This window comes from Aedes albopictus, chromosome 2 (genome assembly GCF_035046485.1).
Source record: "Aedes albopictus strain Foshan chromosome 2, AalbF5, whole genome shotgun sequence".
Classification (NCBI taxonomy): domain Eukaryota; kingdom Metazoa; phylum Arthropoda; class Insecta; order Diptera; family Culicidae; genus Aedes; species Aedes albopictus.
The window spans coordinates 311,098,566-311,119,513 of record NC_085137.1 but is presented as its reverse complement, the minus strand read 5'-3'; the positions used below and the strand labels follow the sequence as shown (position 1 = coordinate 311,119,513).

Sequence of the window (20,948 nt, the reverse complement as noted above, 5' to 3'; positions counted from 1 at the left end):
TAGGAGAAACAGGTTTCTTATGGATGCGATGTCCTTACGGGATGAAGGTGTTAAGAAGACTAAGTAGTGGTGCGGTATTAAGTAAATTAGTCTAATTTGAACGTCTCGACGTTAGTAATTTTAATAATCTACCAAAGGACAGTTCCATATATAGAATCAAGTTTAAGTCTTGGAACAACTGGTTAGTTAATTCGACAATAACATAATAATGACAGGAGTTTCTGTGGTAGTTTTGCCCATTAACTTCTCCAAGTATTAGTTTTGAAAACCTCTAGTAATTCTAGTAACCGTATTTTATTTTCACTCTAAGTCTAGAGAGGTAGACCACAACACATGACGGTTGTTCGAGCCCTATGAGGTTGATCATCAATATTACCTTTTTTTCTCCATCAGCCTAGATAGCTGTGTAGTGTCGGTAGCGATTGTCTCAATTGACTGACAATAACACTACGGACCGCCTTCACACCAGGGTGGCCTCCACAGTATTTTGTCCTTACTGCGCAAACCGGAGCAATAATGGTGCAGTGGATCTTGTTTCTTTTTCTCCGCGACAAACAGCTACCCTTCTATCTCAACCTTGAGGCTCAATAAGGGCGACATTACCTATATGCTTTCGCATTATGTGATTTACACAGTGTGTTCTGTGTATTTTCGCCATTGGCGTTTTCCAAACGATACCGATCTGGTTTTATTGCTGTTGTCCTTTGTTGTGCTGAAATTGCAAAGAGTTTAATCGTGCCTTGTTTGGGTAGTGGCTACGATTAGGATAGCTCAGACCAATCTTCAGCTTCAACGTACAGCAACAATCAATCTTTGCAGACTAAAGCAAAATAGTACAGCTCAAGTGGCCTTAGTTCAAGAACCTTACTTTCGTAAGGGTAACTTCTATCTAGGAAACCTTGTGAACCCGGTGTTTGCTACTTTCAATTAAAATGAAATGGAAAACTTGCGTGTCATGCCTCGTGCTTGTCTGTGTGCTTGTCAACAACGCAATCGTTGTTACACTTCGTTTGCCAAATGACGTCTTCAGTTCCTCCGATAAGGAAGTTCTGGTATGTTTATTCAGTACACACTTCCCCGGATGTGTGGACATTGCATCTTCGGATGAACCTTATGTCTTTTCTTGTAGTTTTGATTCTCTAGCTTCGGCTCGGAACATCATAACTATAGAATCGATTGAGTGGGCACTAAATAGCTTTGCTCCTTTCCAATCTCCAGAAGCAGATGGGATATATTTTATTTTGCTTCAGAAGGAATCTTATTATTTCAAACATGAAAAAACTACTTGTTTGCAGTTTTACTACAGGGTATATTCCCAAACTTTGGTGGGATATTACTGTAAAGTTTATTCCGAAAGTGGGTCGTGTGTCGTATGAAAAAGCAAAGAATTTCAGACCTACCAGCGTGACCTCTTTTCTTCTAAAATGCTTTTAACGCATTGTCGGTTATCACATCCGTGATGCTCATATGACCAACGTGCCTCTTCATGTGAACCAACATGCTTACCAATCTGGAAAGTCCACTGTGACTCTTTTACAAAAGGTTGTTTACGATATTGAGAAAACATAAACTCAAAAGCAATCTTGTTTGGGTGTTTTCTTGGATATCGAGGGTGCTTTTGACAATGTGCCTTTCGATGCCATATTGGAAGCCGCACGGAGTCATGGTATATTTCCAATGATTTCAAATTGGATTTACCAAATGATCAAAAAGTGATATTTCTTCTCGACTTTGCGTCAAGCAACGATTAGGAAATTGAGTGTTTGCGGATGGGGAGTCTTATCATCACTTTTGTGGAATCTCGTAGCAGATACGCTATTGAGGCAACGCAATAATAGCGGTTTTCCTACTTATGGTTTTCCCGACGACTATCTAACATTATTAGTCGGTATGTGCATCAGCACCCTTTTCGACCTGATGCAAAGTGCCCTTCACGTAGTTGAGAGGTGGTGTCGCCAATATGGCCTTTCGATAAATTCGAATAAAACATCTATTGTTCTTTTCACGGAAAGGCGACACCGTAATGGCGTTCAACCTTTGCGTCTCTTTGATTCTGAAATCAATGTGACTGATCAGGTAAAGTACGTTGGAGTCATTCGAACCAACTGCGACTTTCAAAACTTTTTTTTTTCTCAGAGGCTTTTTAAAGAATTTTCTCCAAGGATTGCTTTAGAAATTCTACAAGAGATTATTAAGAAAATTCCTAAGATTTCTTCACATTCATTTAGATATTCCTTCAAGACATTTCTCTCCCAGAAATTGCTCCAAGGATTTCTTTAAACAGTCTTGAGAAAGTTTTAGAAAATCCTCCAAAGATTCCTTCAGAAATGTTTCTACAGATTCTTTCAGAGGTTTTTATAAGAATTCCCCGGTGTACCTTATCGATATACACGTACGGTAATTGTGATATATTGATGTTATTTTTATAAGGGCATATGTTTTGAAGATTCTCACAACGGTTTTACCATTTGGGGGCATCCATAAAGTACGTCACGCTCATAGGAGGGAGGGAATTACCGAAAGTGTGACAAGTAATGTATTAGGTATACAAAAAAACCGTACGAAGAGAAGAAAAGGCGTCTAAAATTCCCTAATTTTGCGTGAAGTACTAAATGGATGCCCCCTTTAGAGTTCCACGGATGTTCTAAGTTGTCCCAAAATTTCATGAAATGTAAGTACAGGATCTACAAGTGAAACTGCATCATGGTGTTCTACGAATGATTACTCTATACGCCACAGACCAATGACCCTTCTAACAAGTAAATGGAGTATTGTATTGAACTGTATAGATGGTACAGATCTTCCAAGAACACCAAGGAATAGGGTATTGAAATGCTTCGTCGCCGTAGTCCTCTCGTTCGGTCTATCCCGCTCGTAAACCAAAATACCAACAAATACGCATAATCGGAGATAGAAAAATATATGTGTCAACCAATTTTAACATTTCATTTCTATTTTAGCACTTTAGTGCTTAAAAATTAATGAAAACGTAACTTTGTTTCGATTTTTAGACGCCATGATTCTTCTGGCTTAATGGGTACTCTGAAAATATGATAAAAATGTCATGATTCTGGGATATATTAAATTGACTTACCGATAACTGAACATTGAATGTTACTTTCAAAGACACTACAGGGTGCGTGCGATATTTTTGCACTAAATCATATCGTAATCATAAAGCACGTTTTAACCTTCCGTAACTCGCGCGGTTGACTACCTGCGTCAACACCACGCTAATGCTGAGTACAAAATGCGAGATTTTTTCAACGTGTTGTACAAAATACAACAGCGCGATCGCTCGTGTGTTAAAAATAATTCGACAATAGATCTATACTAAATGATTTTTTCGCGAACAATTGTGATTATTTCAATGATTTAGGAAGAAAAAAGTGGTCCTAATATCGATAAACTTTTTTGAACGATCCTGAGAACCGCTGCAAGTCCGTTTCAGTGTTGTTCTCTATATTTTGGTCAACAATTGTGTTATTTTAGGTAAAACTAGAATATTTTTTTGTACGAGGAGCTCCAATGGTATCATCGTTATGTGTGCCGTACAAAAACATGCCATAAATTTGAAAAAGGGGTTTCTAGAAGACGAAAATGCGAACAACTTGAGTATAAATATATGGAGCAGCTGCATACTATCTGCATTTTCTCAGCTGTCAAGAACGCTATGAAGCTGATTTTTTCAGTGTAGTTGGGGGATTCCATAGGCTTGTTACCTACAAAAAACTACATCGCTGGAATGGAAGATAGCGGAGAAATAACTGGAAGAAGTCGGAAATTCTAATTTGAGCAATGGTGTTCTACTAGGGCTGCTCAAACATGTATGAGAAAATTTTAAACTAAAATATCCTAAGTCTGACCACCTCAATTTGCTTTTTTAGACTCCCATAAGCTACAGCACAAATTTGAGCTGAATTGAGGTGTTAGGTATCGCTCGACTAGTCTGAAGTTTATATGGTAAAACTGGTACAAATATGTGCAGGTATGGCATAGTTTTAGTTTTCTGCCACTAGATGGCACTGGAAGCGTTCAATAACCCTTATTTTTAGTATTATTATAGGGAATTCTATGCGGAACATCTTTGTTGAAGACCGCTAAGTGATCCGATGCTTGCTAAAAAAAAGTTGTACCCTAGACTTAGTGTATCGAAAAAACAACCAGTTTTCATTGATGCTATTCGATAATGTGTTAAAATCACCACCTCAAAATTATTGAAATTATAATTTTTGAAGCATATCTGTATCATTACGTCTCGCGTATCATTATCGGGCTTTTACACATTACATTTTACTGATTTCGTCTTATTTACACAACAAATAGTATCAGGTATCAGGTATCAGTAGGTCGGCTCTAGAGGCACGTTCTCCTCCATTTGGGAAATTTGTGCCATCGCCATGAACACGAGCCTATTCATCATTTACCTGACGGAGAAGGGAAGGAAAAAGGATAGGAGATGGGAAAGACAGGTAAGGGAATAGGATCGTCATACTCGCAAAAGCGTACCACAATGGGTTCACATAGCGTCCTGAAAAGGACACTGTAATAACGCATAAGCGTGCCACAATGGGTTCAAACAGCGCCCTGAGAAGGGCACTGTGATAATGCATAAAGCGTAAAGAGAGCCTATAGCTCTTTACCACAGCGGGTCAAGAACAACAGAACGTCCTGAAGATTCAGGTTTCTGAAGTCAGTTTCACTTAATAAGTGTTTCCCGAGTACTCGGAAACGCAATTGCGCAAAAGCTGGACAGTTACATATTAAATGATACGAAGTTCCATAATCGGATTCACAGCTATCACATGCAAATGAATCAGCTTGCTGAATATTCGCCATGTGATAACTGAGTTGGCAGTGGCCAGTCAATGCTTTGACCAGCATGCTGCAATTCTGCTTTGACAGATTTGTTAGATACTTTGCCACCCCTGGAGATGGCTCAGTACAATACAATTTTGTTTGACGACATGACTCCAAACTATTCCAGTATTGTTTGTGCTGAGTGGCAGCCCAGGTGTCAATCTGAAGCTTCACCCAACACTTGGATACCGGAATAGCTGGCTCAGGGCCAATGAAGTCATGTGATGCTCCAGTGCGAGCTAACTCATCAGCCAATTCATTTCCAGCGATGGAAGAATGGCCAGGTACCCATACAAGGTGAACAGCGTTTGCTGAATTCAGCTCCTCAATTTGAGTTCGACAAGCGATAACTATCTTCGACCTGGAGTTGGCCGAAGCAAGTGCTTTAATAGCAGCCTGGCTATCTGAACAGAAGTATATTACTTTGCCCATTACGTGCTGCTGAAGTGCTGATTGCACTCCGCACATAAGAGCAAAGATTTCGGCCTGAAAAACGGTGCAGTGTCTGCCAAGTGAATAAGACTGATACAGCCTTAGCTCACGAGAATAAACACCAGCACCTGCTCGACCTTCTAGAAGGGAGCCATCAGTGTAACATACGATGCTGTCTGAAATACTTCTCTCCAGATAACCAGATGTCCACTCTTCCCGGGAAGGGAATTTCGTGGAAAATGTCCTATATGGAAAATTACAAGCAATTGTAAGATCACTTGGAGCAAGGACAACTTTGTCCCAATTCACCAAAAGTGGAAACAACGAGGTGTGTGTTGAACTGCGGTTCACAGGAGTTTCCTCTAGTAAACCGAGTACCCATAGACGGTAAGTGCAAGAAAGTGCTTCTTGTTTGAGATGAATGTGTAGTGGGACAACGTCAAAGAGAACTTCGAGCGCTGCCGTGGGAGTTGAAGAGAACGCTCCAGACATCGCCATTAAGCACATCCTTTGGAGATGGCCTAATTTTGATTGGACCGTTCTCACTTCGCCCTTTTGCCACCACACAAGACATCCATAAGCCAATATTGGCCGAACCACAGTTGTGTAGATCCATTTGATATACTTGGGTTTTAGACCCCAAGTTGTACCAAAGGTTCGCCGGCATTGCCCGAAGGCCATACAAGCTTTCTTGATTCTGAACTCAACATGAGGTGTCCAGGAAAGCTTGGAATCAAGAATTACTCCAACGTACTTTACCTGTTCAGTCACATTGATTTCAGAATCAAAGAGACGTAAAGTTCGAACACCATTACGGTTTCGCTTTTCCGTGAAAAGAACAATAGATGTTTTACTCGGATTTACCGAAAGGCCATATTGGCGACACCAACCCTCAACTACCTGAAGAGCGTTTTGCATCAGGTCGAAAAGGGTGCTGATGCACATACCGACTAACAATGTTAGGTAGTCGTCGGCAAAACCATAAGTAGGAAAACCGCTATTATTGAGTTGCCTCAATAGCGTATCTGCTACGAGATTCCATAAAAGTGGTGATAAGACTCCCCCTTGGGGGCATCCACAAACACTCAATTTCCTAATCGCCGCTTGACGCAATGTCGAGAAGAGATGTCGGTTTTTGAGCATTTGGTGAATCCAATTGGAAATCATTGGAGATATACCATGACCCCGTGCGGCTTCCAATATGGCATCGAAAGGCACGTTGTCAAAGGCACCCTCGATATCTAAGAAAACACCCAAGCAGGATTCTTTTTGAGCGAATGCCTTCTCGATATCGTAAACAACTTTGTGTAAAAGAGTCACAGTGGACTTTCCAGATTGGTAAGCATGTTGGTTCACATGAAGAGGCACATTGGCCAGATAAACATCACGGATATGATGATCCACAATGCGTTCTAAGCATTTCAGAAGAAAAGAGGTCAAACTGATAGGTCTGAAGCTCTTTGCTTCTTCATACGACGCGCGACCCACTTTCGGAATAAACTTCACAGTAATATCCCGCCAGGATTTGGGAATATACCCTGTAGCAAAACTGCAAACAAGTAGTTGTTTCAAAACATGTTTGAAATGATCAAATCCCTTCTGAAGTAAAATAGGATAAATCCCATCTGCCCCAGGAGATTTGAAAGGAGCAAAGCTATTAAGTGCCCATTCAATCGATTCTAAAGTTATGATACTCCGAGCCGAAGCTAAAGAATCATAACTACAAGAAAAGACATCAGGTTCATCCGAAGATGTAATATCCACACATCCGGGGAAGTGTGTACTGAATAAACATTCTAAAACTTCCTCATCAGAGGAAGTGAAATCACCATTTGGCAAACGAAGTTCGTTCACTTGAAAATCCTTAGATTTTGCAAGGATTTTGTTCAATCGACTGGCTTCACTCAGACTGGAAACATTTGTACAAAGGTTTTTCCAGCCGGATCGTTCAGCAGACCGAAGAGCTTTCTGGTAGGCCTTGCGAGCCGACCTGAAAGCCTCCGATCCAGCCGAACGTCGTCTGTTCCAACTCTTTCTACATTGTTTCCTGAGCTTCGCCAGATCGGAGTTCCACCAAGGGGTTCCTCTTGTGGTCTTCACAGACCGCAGAGGGCAGGCTTCTTCAAAAGCTTCCATGATGAAGGCCGTTGTAGTATCAACGGCATCATCTAAATCACTTGGAGTGTCAATTGATGGTGAGTATCCATGAAATTTGGCTGCAACCAAATCGGTAAAGAGATCCCAGTTGGTTGACCGGGGATTCCTGAAACGCAAAGTTTGCGAAGTAAAATTCACATGTTCAAACAAGATGTAACGATGGTCAGATAAAGATTCTTCATCTGACACATGCCAATTGGTCAGCTCATGACTAATTCTGCTAGAGCAAAGCGTTATGTCTAACACTTCCTCTCTACCAGATACCATGAAGGTTGGGCGGTTGCCTATGTTAAGTAATCCAAGATCTGTACTACTCAAGTATTCCATCAAACTGGAGCCTCTCAAATTGATGTCTGAGCTGCCCCAGATTATATGGTGAGCATTAGCATCACTACCAACAATTAGCGGAAGGCCTTTTGAAGTGCAGTATGCAATGACTTGCTTGAAAGCATCCGTAGGGGATGGTTCATCATGCGGTAAATAAACCGAACAATAAACGTATTTCCTGTTGAGGTTTCCAACAGATACATCTATTATGATAGCACATACATCTCTGGTAGTTAGTTCAGAGATGAGTGTAGCAACGATTGCGTTGTTGACAAGCACACATGCTCGAGGCATGACACGTGAGTTTGCCATTTCATTTTTACTGAAAGTAGCAAACACCGGATTCCCAAGGTTTCCTAAATAGAAATTCCCCTTACGAAAGTAAGGTTCTTGGACTAACGCTACTTGGGCTGTACCATTTTGCATAAGTCTACAAAGATTGATCGTTGCTGTTCTTTTGTGCTGAAGATTGATCTGAGCTATCCTAACCGTAGCCACTACCCAAACTAGGCAAGATTAAACTCTTAACAATCACAGCACAAAAAAGAACAGCAACAATAAAGCCAGATCGGTATCGAATTGAGTGCGCCAAAGGCGAGGATGCACAGAATACACTGTGTAAAACGCATAATGCGAAACCATATAGGTGAAAATCTAAACTAATTAATAACATCTTCATAATCCCGCCCTTATTCAGCCTCAAGTATGAGATTGAAGAAGGGCAGCTGATTGTCTCGGAGAAACACAAGGTCCACCGCGCTATTGCTCCGGTTAGCACAGTAAGGGCAAATACTGTGGAGGGTGCCCTGGTACTCCACAGGCTCCGTTTGCGGTTAGGTTTTTATTAGACCCCCCTAGCCATTCATTCCTAGGCACGGTAAGCATAAAGCCGCATAACACCATGAATTAGGGGTCACCTGATTAGTGGATTCCTACCACTGGAACAGGCGGTCCGTAGTGCTATTCTTAGCCAGTTGAACTAACCGCTACCGACACTACACAGCTATCTAGGCTGATCGGGAAAAGAAGTTGATATTGGTGATCAACTTCATACTGGCCCGAAAAAATTATTGAAATTATAATTTTTGAAGCATATCTGTATCATTACGTCTCGCGTATCATTATCGGGCTTTTACACATTACATTTTACTGATTTCGTCTTATTTACACAACAAATAGTAGAACCCGAAATGTTATTAGGTGCGCTAGTGTAAAACATAGGATTTGAAAATATTTTCTCATACCACCACGTTTTTGATTATTAATGGTTTTATATTTCTCACAGTTCACTAGAAATATGGTGCATTTGATGATGTGCGATTTATATTTTTATTGCAACCCTTTGATGAAATATTCCTGTTTGAAGGTTAGTGCAAATTTACCGCACGTACCCTGTTTTTTGAATGTGTATATTTTGTTTCCGACGAATAATTACAATTTTAAAATGTAAGCCAAATATTGAGGACAATTTTTTTTATTATGTACCCAAATCTTGGCTCATAAGGTTTGTTTGATAGCGTATTAGTGAAATGACGTCAACAACATCAATAAGGCCGATGCAAATATTATTTTTCTTTTATGTCCGAGGCCTCTCGCCGGGTACGAGGGGGGGGGACAAAAATAAATAAAGAACAAACGAAAAAAAACTATTGAAAAATTCCAAATTATGCCAACTATTGAAAAAATATTTTTCAACTATTGAAAAATAGCTGCTTGTAAACATTTTTTGTATTGAAAATGGGGTCATGGGCAGCCATGTTTTTTTTTCGCCCCTTCAATATTTTGGGATTTTTGAAGGGGGGGGTGACATAAAACAAATTAAATATTTGTATCGGCCTAAAGTAACGTCAACAACATTGCTGAGATGACCAAAAATGAGTCTACGTAGTTTATGGACAGCTCCAAAGTACACCGTGTCCAATAAGTTCTCTACAAAACATAAATTTGAAAAATATAGTTTTATTTCACATCTGTGATTCATATTTTCAAAATGAATGAATGAAGGGCCACATAATACTGATTAAATTGTCATTTGTATTTATTTAGTATAAGTCAACGATACCCTGTTGAGTGTTGGTACTACCATTTGCCAGGTCAAGGAAACGACACTTATTTGATTGTTGACAATTGGAATACTAAAGGTTACAGAGGTAACGCTGATAACACTTATTCTATAACGAATCATCGGCCCCTAAGAACGTTTTTCAAAGCAACGATAGCAGATTGTTGCTTTATTCCTAGCGGTAGTGCATTCCACGCGTGTGCTTTTCCTCTCCAATGTGGATTTGCCTAGGAATGATGAAACAATGGGTGCGTTTCTGTTGTCCTCTTCGTAAGTGGCGTTGAATGTACTCGGGATGGTTACCCAAATACCCTTGGATACGGTTTGGAATAACGCTATTTTCTATAAGTTTCTATAAGTTCTATAAGTTTCTATAAGCCTAGCATTACACTTCCGTTTTCTGAAATCCGTTTGGTCTGGCACGCAAGAAAAATACTTGAAAAGTTTTTCATTCTATGATAACTAACAGGTAGCTAAATAGAGTCTATAAGGTATGTTTTGAGTTTTTATTTCAAGTATTGTACCAAATGCACTAAAGCCAAAATAGTAAAATTTTAGTGATGATATGGTAAGACATATGCAAGTAAATAGTAAGCTAAACATGGGCTGATTTTCTTCTTGTCATAGTTGCTACTAGCAACTAGAGATGGGCAGTTAGATCCGGAGCCGTTGAAAAGATCCGGATCTGTGCAGTGAGCGAGTGAACCGTGGCTCTTTTCCAGAGAGAGTCGGATCACATGTCTGCATGCCTCTGTACGAAATACTCGAGAAAGAACCGTTCGCTCATCTTTGCATCGCATTGCTGCATCGCAGACAGGTGCTATTCCTCACGCCAAGCAAACACAGCTAAACAGTGGCGGCTCCGTACGCCCACCACCACAGTTATACCAACCGCATTCTGTTGTGTTCCATAGTGAGGGCTTCATGCATGCGGTCCACAAACAACCCACACGATGCTCAATCGGGAGAGCACAGATCCGACTACTGGCCGATGTGCCTCCAACGACCCAACCAAACTGCAGCTACTACCTACTCATACATTGTTACCTACTTCCTTGGGGCAAGACACTGTGCTGGAGAGTACCCGAGCAGGAGAAAATAGCTGAAGAATACCTAACTCAGGTATGGAAAATCGAATATCTACAACCTGAATGAGGTATTAAGTAGCCCTGCATAAGAGGTAAAATACCTCAAATAATAACTGGTGTGTATTCTGTTCATAACGCGTGAATAATGACTTCAGGTATGGCAATACCTAAATAATAATCAGCGATTTTTTCATATAAATAGCTATTTTTCAATAATTGAATAATACCTCAAGCAGTCCTCAACACCAAACCAATACCTGGTTGGGGTATTTTATCAATACCTATAAAATACCAAAATAAGTTATTTTCAATACCTGGATAACCAACCAATACCTTGTCTTGGTATGATACCTGAATTTGGTATGCTCCTGTTATGTGTCAGTTATTCATTCCTGCTCGGGTACATTTTCCGTCACAGAGTTGCTCAGAATTCCTCCGGATTGCTCCCGTTTTCACATGGGTGTTGCCTGATTTATCGCAAAAACAAAACAATATTACCCGATATCTCGCTTTGCTTGCAGTTTTAGGGATGTTTTTCAACAAAATTCGTCGATCATTGGTGAAAAGAGTTACTCACAATTTCTCAGAGTCACTCTCGTTTCGTGTCTTGCCCCTAGCCTACTTCTTTGTTTCGGTTCAGCAATATGTTGTTTGGTGAAAGAAAGGGGTAATTCGGGATGAACCTGCCTACGGCAGAAAACCCCTAAATAAGAAAGAAAAAAAAAATAAAGGGGTAATGCGGATGCGGGAATACCATACCACATCAAGAGAGTGAGTGCCGTATGATGTGTCTGAGAGAGTGAGCTATAAACAATCCTATTCGCTTGGTGCGGTTCGGTCATTCATGTCTGAGCCGCAGATCCGTTCAAAAGATCCGGTTCACTAGAGTGATGGATACGGCTCGGATCCGATCACCGAAGTGAGCCGTTTTGCCCACCTCTACTAGCAATGGCGAAGACAGGAACCTAATTTGTTTCAACGTAAAACCATTACTAGTTAAATTGAGAATAAATAGTAACGAAATGGTGTGCAAGGTTTTTATATATTGTAAGGTTAAGGAAGCGAAATTTCAAAGGAATTTGAGGAGGCGGGGGATTTGTTTTCAGAATTTCTCACGGTGAAAAATAATGGCCGCTCAGCCAGTTTTGACATCTAAGACAACCTTAAAATATTTAAAAACCTTGATTGCGTGCGTGCCAGCTGAAATGGACTAACTACCAGGCCTGCTAAATATCAGCCTCAATGCCTGTTTTTCAGTCGAAAATGAATGCGGTCGTTTTCAGTTTCTCGATGAGAGAACTGACAGAGTCCGAGAGCTCCATTCCCAATCATCCACACACTACTCATGCTGACAGGCCATTCGTCTCAAGCGGTGGCTTGTGAGAGTGAGTGCCCTATACGTTACCACGAGTGAAAACACTCGACTACACAAAAATTGAATGGAAATTTAGCTCTGGCAGCTCTCGCATTCAGCACGCTGCATACGAGTGCGAGTACCTAATTCCCAGAAGAAGGTGAAATACACACCGAAACGTAGGACAGTAGATGCGAAAGACGTTTTAGCTGCTTAATATAGACTGAAAGAGCCGTAAAACAAGCGAAATACTCGTCAATACAGTCGTTAGCAGTCAGTCTATTTCATTTCGCTCCCGTGTCGCTGATCGGAAAACAACAAAATAAGGCCTGTCGAAAAATTGCAACGCTGTTTATGACATATAAGCGATCAGAAGAGAAGGATAAAGGACAGTTAATTCCAAAACATATGCTGTATTTGATCAGTGTTAGATGGCCTTTCAATATACAAATTTACTTCAAAAATCCTAATTACAGATGTGAAATGAGTTCAATTTGATATCTCATTGGACACGGTGTAGATTCCATTTCGTAAAAATACGCTTCGCTAAGAGATCCAAGACCATATTTAGATTCTACTATGATTGATCTACAAGTGGCTTCATATAATAGTTTTACAATCAACTATTCTACGTCTGACATATCGGTTTTAAGTAAACTTTTAGAAACTACTCTAAAGTTCAACAACAACTAAGCTGAAGATATGCGAAGATGAACAATTCATTCGTTTTACTAAAAATTGCCAATGGTCTCATTCTGCTGACAATATCTCGATGGATTAGCAAACTAATATTCTAAGGCTGACTGGTCCAAGTGGTCTACTTTAAACTACCGAACGTAAATCTTAAATTAAATAAAGTCAATGTTCGGGTTTTGGCCACCTGAATCCCCTTAGTACAAACGGAGCACAATTTGTTCCTCTTCGACCGGTTATTTTCAACGCAAAGCGGTAGTTGGAAGGTTGATTTCTCTAGGGGCTTAAAATTCAACCGTCTCCCTATGTGATAAACTGAAACACTCGAACGATCTTATCAATGAATGACACTGAACCTTTCAGATATCAACGTATCGTTTTGAAAACAAATGAAAATTGTAATAACTTTATTAATATGTAATTTAAACATGCTTTTTATGTTGAGGTTCATTGCCTTATGTTCACTCAAATGGTATCGGGAAAGCAATTATTTATGAATGGAACTTCTACTACGTAGAAGGGCTTCACCATGATGCTAGTAAATTTTCTTTCTCCTCAAGGAACCCCTATTGTGGTGCGAGAAAACGAAGTAAAAGTAGGTCAACTACAACCCCACCCACCGTTTCATGAAAAGGTAAGGAATAAGTAGAAAGGAGGAAAAGTTCTTCCACAAAGAAAAACACCTTAGTCAGTCACAACAAAAAAAAAATGCCAGCGACCTCCATTTACCGACGAAAATGCTTCTAATCAGTATGCATCGCCGATCCTTCCGAGACTGCCTTTCGTAATCAATTCCATCGCTATGTTTATGAGAATCCTTCCATCTTGGTACAACACATAAAAAAAATCAAACACTTAATTCCTGCCGACTGACTTCCGTCTCCACCGTACGCTCCACTGACCAAAAAGCACTAAAATTCCGTTTGAATCGACACATTGGTTGGATAGTTTTGGTTGAATGCACTGGGGTAATTCTTCGGCTGAGCCATTTGGTGACGCCGTCAGCTGTGCTTGGAATTCATTAATACTAATGAGAGAGAATCGTCTGCTCCAGATCTGCCAGATCTCATTAGTCAACGTAGGACACTGTGGACGAAAAATGGAGTCACTTCTTCTATCCAAGACTCCACGTGGCACTAATTGCACCCGATTAATTAGAGAAAACCTATTCTTTTCATGTGGATGGCTCGACTATTCCGGCTCACTCAATGCAAATAGTGGAGATTCTGTTCACCGATCGCTTTTCCGCTGAGCCTTGAACTTGCTCCCTACCGGGCCGTTGCACCGCGCGTAACTAAAACAATGTAAATGTTGCGAGGATGAACTAGGTAGAGTGGTGGTGCCAATTGAATGCCTCGTAGGCTCTTAGAAATATGGGTTTAACGCCCACCATGTATGTTTAAGTCTATTTCCATGGCAGCCATGCAATGTTTTGATTTTACCGGCTGGGGGTGCAAATTCCGTTGCCGTACTTTCGGCGCAGTTGGGAACATCGCTTCGTGTTCAGGATTGCGCCTTTTGGAGCGAGAAATGGCATTCCGTTGCAGTCAGGAGTAGAGGTGTGTGGTATGCTGCTTGGTTACGAAGGGGAAGTTTTGGTGGAACTACTGTATGTTACTCACAACACTAAACAACGATACAAACTTTAAGTGTAGCATAAGGCAGATTGGCTGGAAAGGCACTTTTAGTGATTTTGTCACTGTTTTCAGGCAACTCAATATTATCAAGGCATTCCAACAAGAGTCTCTTTTCTTCTGTTAAAAGCCAGTTCTTTCAACTTTTTGAACATTTTTGTAGGGCACCATCTGCGTCGGTCTTGGGCGATGTTGCTTTTGTGCAAACTACACCCATTTGGTATTTCAGTTTCATCGATTTTTCTTTGATTGCTAGTGAGAGAAATGAATAAAAATAAGGCTATCTCCGCAAAATTTCCCTGATGTCTATGACTGCGATGCTTACAATTTGATTCTCTCTGTACAATTATTTACCAATTCTTTAGCTTGTCGGTTCATCGAACATGATCAATTCATAAGAAGAAATAAATTGACATAATTCGACTCACATGTTGCATCATATCGAAGAGTTCACTCATCCCACCGGTACTGAATGAAATTGTAATACACAAAACATGTATAACCAACCAATCGACGGTGCTATTTTCCCAACCCACATCGACAACAAACCAGACCCATCAGGCCATTCATTCTGACTCACCATCGCATCGCCAGGCGGTGGTCAGTCACCTTTCAGGTTATGTACCCCGTCCGTAGTAGTCCTACATGTATGTATGCTCCGGTGCCCTACTGCCGACCGGAACTACATCGTCGTCCTCCTGACCGGCGGTCGGTCGTCAGTCTGACCCCATATTCGACCGCCGGACGGTCGACACGCTGCACTATATCGAAGTTGAAGTTTGAAAGTGGAAAATGGGACACATGTGCCATGTCGGTGCCGGTTTTCCCTGTTGCGTGATCGTGGCCCACCCCGGATGAAACACTGTTTAAATTATCAATTGTACTAGCGTGACTGTGTGTTGTGCATGATGGAACCCAAACTTCTCGATTTGTTGTGCGTTCGAATGTCCCTGCTCTTCATGAAGTAACGTCTCAGTTGGGACAACGCCTGCTTCTCAGCCCAAGTGTTCTATGAACATTTTCAAAGTTATTAACTGAGAATTTTCTCGACCAACGACCATTTTGCATGTGTGGCAGGACTGAGTTACTCTGTGTTCAAGGAAGCGAAAAAATTCCATTACGAAAAGCGTTCAACATACCGTCAACCATTATCCAATGGGTCGATTAATTATAGATGTTACTACAGAATTGAAACATCGTCTTTTAGTTGATGGGATGAAGTAAATTTTACAAAAAGAGAGATGTTGTATCCATGTTTCAAATAACAATAAAGTTATTCATTCATTAAATGACGCCTGCATTTTACTACGATTTTCATTCTTTACGAAAAACTCTGAAACATTACCAAACATTGTACAGTAATTGTCAATACTTCCCTACTTACTGTCAATCCTGCACATTTAAGATAGTGTGAAGGGACTATCGCAAGAATTGCAATCCTAGTTGTCAGGTCAAATGTTCGTCGACTCATTTTATTTGCTTATTGAGGCTGCGCCGCCATATGTGCTTTTGGGCCTGCTTCTGTTGGGCTGTTCTACTGGGTTCCAGTCCAAATTTCGTTTCCACCCCTCCGTAGAGTGGGACCGACGTACTTCCAATTCCGCTGCCAAATTTCGTAAATACGTCGAACCCTTTATGGTGTTCGATATCTATAGCGGAAGGTCGAAATGCGTAACTGTGAAGGATAAGAGATCGAAAATTTATTCTAAAAGAAGATTGATATCATTAGGAACTAAGTTTTTACAGTTTATTCTTTCGACTTTCTGTCCTTAATTTATTAAATTGTTTTTTTTTTTAACAGGTTCTCGAAATCAGTGTATGATAGTGCAAGAAACATTTTGGTCGTTGAAACAATTAAATGACTTTCCTTTCATTTTGAAAGCTAGTTTAATTTTTAGAAAAAAAAAATACTTCCGAGTTGCGATTGGGATCGCGATCGTGTAGCATTGTTGGAGGGAAAAAGTGAAAAAAGACGTGTGTTTGGGGCAGTTGCGATGGAGGTCGCGACTATTTCCGCGAGTCGGTCAGTTTTCTCGGTAGGGAGATGGGGACGCGAATATTGAATGCGAAATCAGACGCACGCGATAACTTTCGTGGGAAAGTCGGTTTTCACGGTTAAGTAAACGATCAATACGGTGACGCGTTTAACATAGAACGATCGTTGACGTACCCTTACTATCGCGACCAAATAAATCATAACCGTGATAAAGACCGTGACGTGTATTTGTATATAACAAGTGGATCATATCACCTACCAAAGCCAAAGGTGACTCCAAGATCCACACCTTACCCTACCCTACTAACATACTCCTTTCCGAGACAACTGTGGGGATGCTGTGGATTCCACGGTTTCTAGGAGCAACGAATGTCGAACTAACATTCCTTCCCTTTTCCGATAACCGTAAGGACGTGGCCGGCGCCGTTATTGACTTTAAAATATTGAACTCTCGAATTGTGTACATTGAGAGTGTGTAGCAAGTCCCAAGCACCATTCATTGGATCTCTGTGCAACTTCGATTGTTCTGGTCAATCACGGAGTAGCAACTACGATGTGTACGGTTATCTTTGCTTTGCGTTTGTTCGGATTTGGCCGAGAGGTTGAAAACTATGTTTTTGTAGTAGCCCTTGACGGTGCACTCAAACTGTAATTATTGATATTATTGGTAATTTCAAGCATAAACAAATAAATATAAACTTACAATAAATAGTTTTTCTCCTCAAATTCTCCTACATAAACGTCGATTTCTTCAAGTGCAATACGACTTCTTGCTAACTGTAATTTAGGCAGAATTATAATAAATCAACCGTGCACTCGATACACTGCAGTTTGAACGGCAACCTTGAATTCAACTTTTACCTTAAATTCACTACTTCTATACGTTGTTCTTTCCAATGCTTATTACAAATTTCTTTACTTTTCGCAACTCACTTAAATTACGTTTGTTTTTGTTTTGATTTGACTCTTTTCCAAACACCCCGTTGCCGTTGTTGTGCTGATACAAATATCAATGGCATCCTACCGCAGTTGACCGGTAGCGTATACTTTACGCACCAGTGATGGTGCTCACTTTCGATGTGGATGCACGGGTGAAAGAGTCCGACGCCGTCAACATACCCCAGCCCGTAACTCCGGTAGCCGTTCATCGGTTACTCCGGATTTACCACCAGTTACTTTCATTACCGACGCCCGTGCACAACGGTTCGCGCTCCCGCAATATTGCTCCACCAACTACGTCCTTTACCTCTCGATGCTTCGAACATCTATATTGAAATTTCGCCTGCTTTCACCGATCGTTTTCTTCTTAGCTGCTTCCACGTACGAAAACGTATCCCCAACTTCTTCATCACGTCAACAGTATTCGTCCGAGTTGGGATCCTCGTGTTTGTGCTTTCTGGCAATTCGCTTTCCACATCTTCTCCATTTCAACTGGTCTGCCACAGCTCCTGTTTCTTTCTGAATTTTCTTCTTTTTGGGACCTGCGGTGCCACTAAATTTGATTGAACTATTACGCAGATCAAATGCTGGTTTACTGAGGATTTTCTCATGATAACCAACAACATGAATAAAGGACGTTTCTGCGCTACGGTTTGGGCCAAAAATAGTCCACCCCAACGGTGACTTAACCGCTATTGGCTCCCCTGGTCGGCCTAGCCTCACATCAATCGGCGCAGTCGCATGTAGATTTTTCAATCCGATCAATATTCTTGGCCGGCCTTCTTTGTACGACATAACCGGTACATCCCGGAGGTGTTCGTACCGTTCGCCCATTTCTCTAGCATCTAGTGATTGCTCAGGTAGCATTAGCTGTCCTACAGTGCACACATCATTCATCAGCATTGACTCCGTTTCTCCTACAGCACAAATCTTCAGGCTGATCCGCCTCGAATCTTCCTCAACTCGTGCGACGTCTCCGGTCCAACTAATTTCGAGGTTTTGCTGGATACCCTCCGCGCCCAATTGGTCTGCCAACTCTTTTTCCACCATCGTGATTGATGACCCTTCATCCAGAAGCGCCAGCGTAGTTACAGACTGATTCCGAAAGGATAACGTTACAGGCAGCACTCGGAAAAGAACGCTGCTGTTCTGCCGGATGTTGGCAGTGTTTACGACCCTTCTGGATGTTGAATGTAGCAACGGATTGTGCCTTTCCGTACATCCACCAATGGTACACCGCATCTTGAATCTGCATTCCGCATTGCCATGGTCATTCAGACAAACTCTGCAGAGCTTCCATTCCCGAACGAACACTGCTCGATCCTCGGGCATCATGTTCCGAAAATCCTGACAGTATCTCAGTTGATGATCCGTTCGCTTACATACTCTACAAGCCTTTTGTCTGAGCACCAGCATTTCCGGATCATTCGCGTCCGAAACGCAGTGGTTGTAAACCGCGCCATTCTCCTCATTCGTTCTATTATCAAACCCAGAGCTCCCCATTTTCATCTCTGGCATAAACTCGACAGACACATTTGCTTCACAGGCTTCAGCTACGATCCTCGACAGAAAATTTTTGAAAGTACGGAGTGTCACTGTCTTTCTTCTCTTTTTGTACCGAACCCAATCGCGCTTGTCGTTGGCTGGAAGCTTGTCCACTAGATCCTGCACCAACAACGGGTTCACCAGGTGTTGCTTCAATCCGGCAGCTTCTAAGTGCTCACAGAGCTGCTCCACTGCTGTCCCGAATGGAATGAAAGTTGCTAGTTTGTCAGCCTTCGGCGGTTCCAGCTTGCGTATCTTCTCCAGATGACACTGCAGTAGTTGCTCCGGACGACCATACAGCTGCCTCAGCTTGCTAATCACTTTCGGAACCGATTTCGGGAACAACAGTTGTCCTCGGACACTTTCCAGCGCTGACCCTTTCACACTCTCTTGCAGCCGTACCAGATTCTCGACGTCGGTGAATCCACACGCCTCATTGGATGCCTCGTAGGAGCCGATAAACAACGGCCACTCCTCTGGTCTGCCGGTGAACACGGGTAGAATCTTCGTTATCCCGTTCCTCGCTGCCATCTGCGCCTTTGTCGGGGCACTCCGCTGCTGCCCCAGCCCGTTTGCGACCACTTTCTTCACATTAGACTTAAAATTCTTCTTCATTTGTTCTTCTTGATCGTCTTCCGTTTCCTCTTCTTCGTTGTCTTCTTCTGATTCCACTTCGCTTTCTTCTTCCTTGTCGGTGTTTTCTTCGTCATCACCAGCAGAGTCGCCTTCACTTTCTTCTTCTTCGTGATGCCAAGCCAACAAATCCTTCTTTCTCTTCTTAATTTTCTTCCACTGCTTCTGACTGTATTCCCCCATCACCTGCAGCTGCTTCATTTCCGCCTGAATACTACACATCTTCACGTTGAACGAGCCACGCATCTTCTTTAACGTTGACAGGTGGTTCTTCTCTTCCGCTAAAACCTTTTCCAAAAGCACTCTTTCTTCTTCCCGCTGCTTTGCTCTAATCGCACTTTCTATCTTTAACTTCTTCTCCTTCAATGCATTTTCCATCTCCACACGCTTTTCGAGAACGATCATTTCGATCTCCATTTCCCTCTCTTTCTTCTTCGATTCTTCTTCGAGCTCGGTCAGTCGTTTCTCCAACTCGGTACCAACATAATTATCCGATCTAGTTGACTTAATGCTAGACCTATCTGACTCATACCCTACTGCTTTATTTTTCTTGCTAGGCTTCTTCTTCTTCTTTTCCTGCTTTTCTATCTTTTTCAAGTACTCACTGTAGTGCTGTTGACCCTCGACGTCCGGACAGAACCATTTGCTTTCCGTCGTTGCATCCATCGTAACGCCAACACATCGGGTATGGAACCATCTCTCACAGCTACCGCACGCAATCATCTCATCGTACTGCTCGGAAGTTGAGCCGCAGTCGCCGCAGGTCACCGTCGTCGACATCTCTTTTGAGGTTGTGTCCGTTATTTATTTTTGAGTTTGTTCGGATTTGGCCGAGAGGTTGAAAACTATGTTTTTGTAGTAGCCCTTGACGGTGCACTCAAACTGTAATTATTGATATTATTGGTAATTTCAAGCATAAACAAATAAATATAAACTTACAATAAATAGTTTTTCTCCTCAAATTCTCCTACATAAACGTCGATTTCTTCAAGTGCAATACGACTTCTTGCTAACTGTAATTTAGGCAGAATTATAATAAATCAACCGTGCACTCGATACACTGCAGTTTGAACGGCAACCTTGAATTCAACTTTTACCTTAAATTCACTACTTCTATACGTTGTTCTTTCCAATGCTTATTACAAATTTCTTTACTTTTCGCAACTCACTTAAATTACGTTTGTTTTTGTTTTGATTTGACTCTTTTCCAAACACCCCGTTGCCGTTG

At 41.5% G+C, this 20,948-nt stretch overlaps 1 protein-coding gene across 1 annotated transcript in view; it reads left to right on the top strand.

The window, feature by feature from the left end:
- The window catches only part of LOC109428685 (17S U2 SnRNP complex component HTATSF1), a 260,344-nt gene that overhangs the window by 23,126 nt on the left and 216,270 nt on the right, over positions 1–20,948 (top strand). The gene's annotated exons all lie outside the window — the stretch shown is intronic.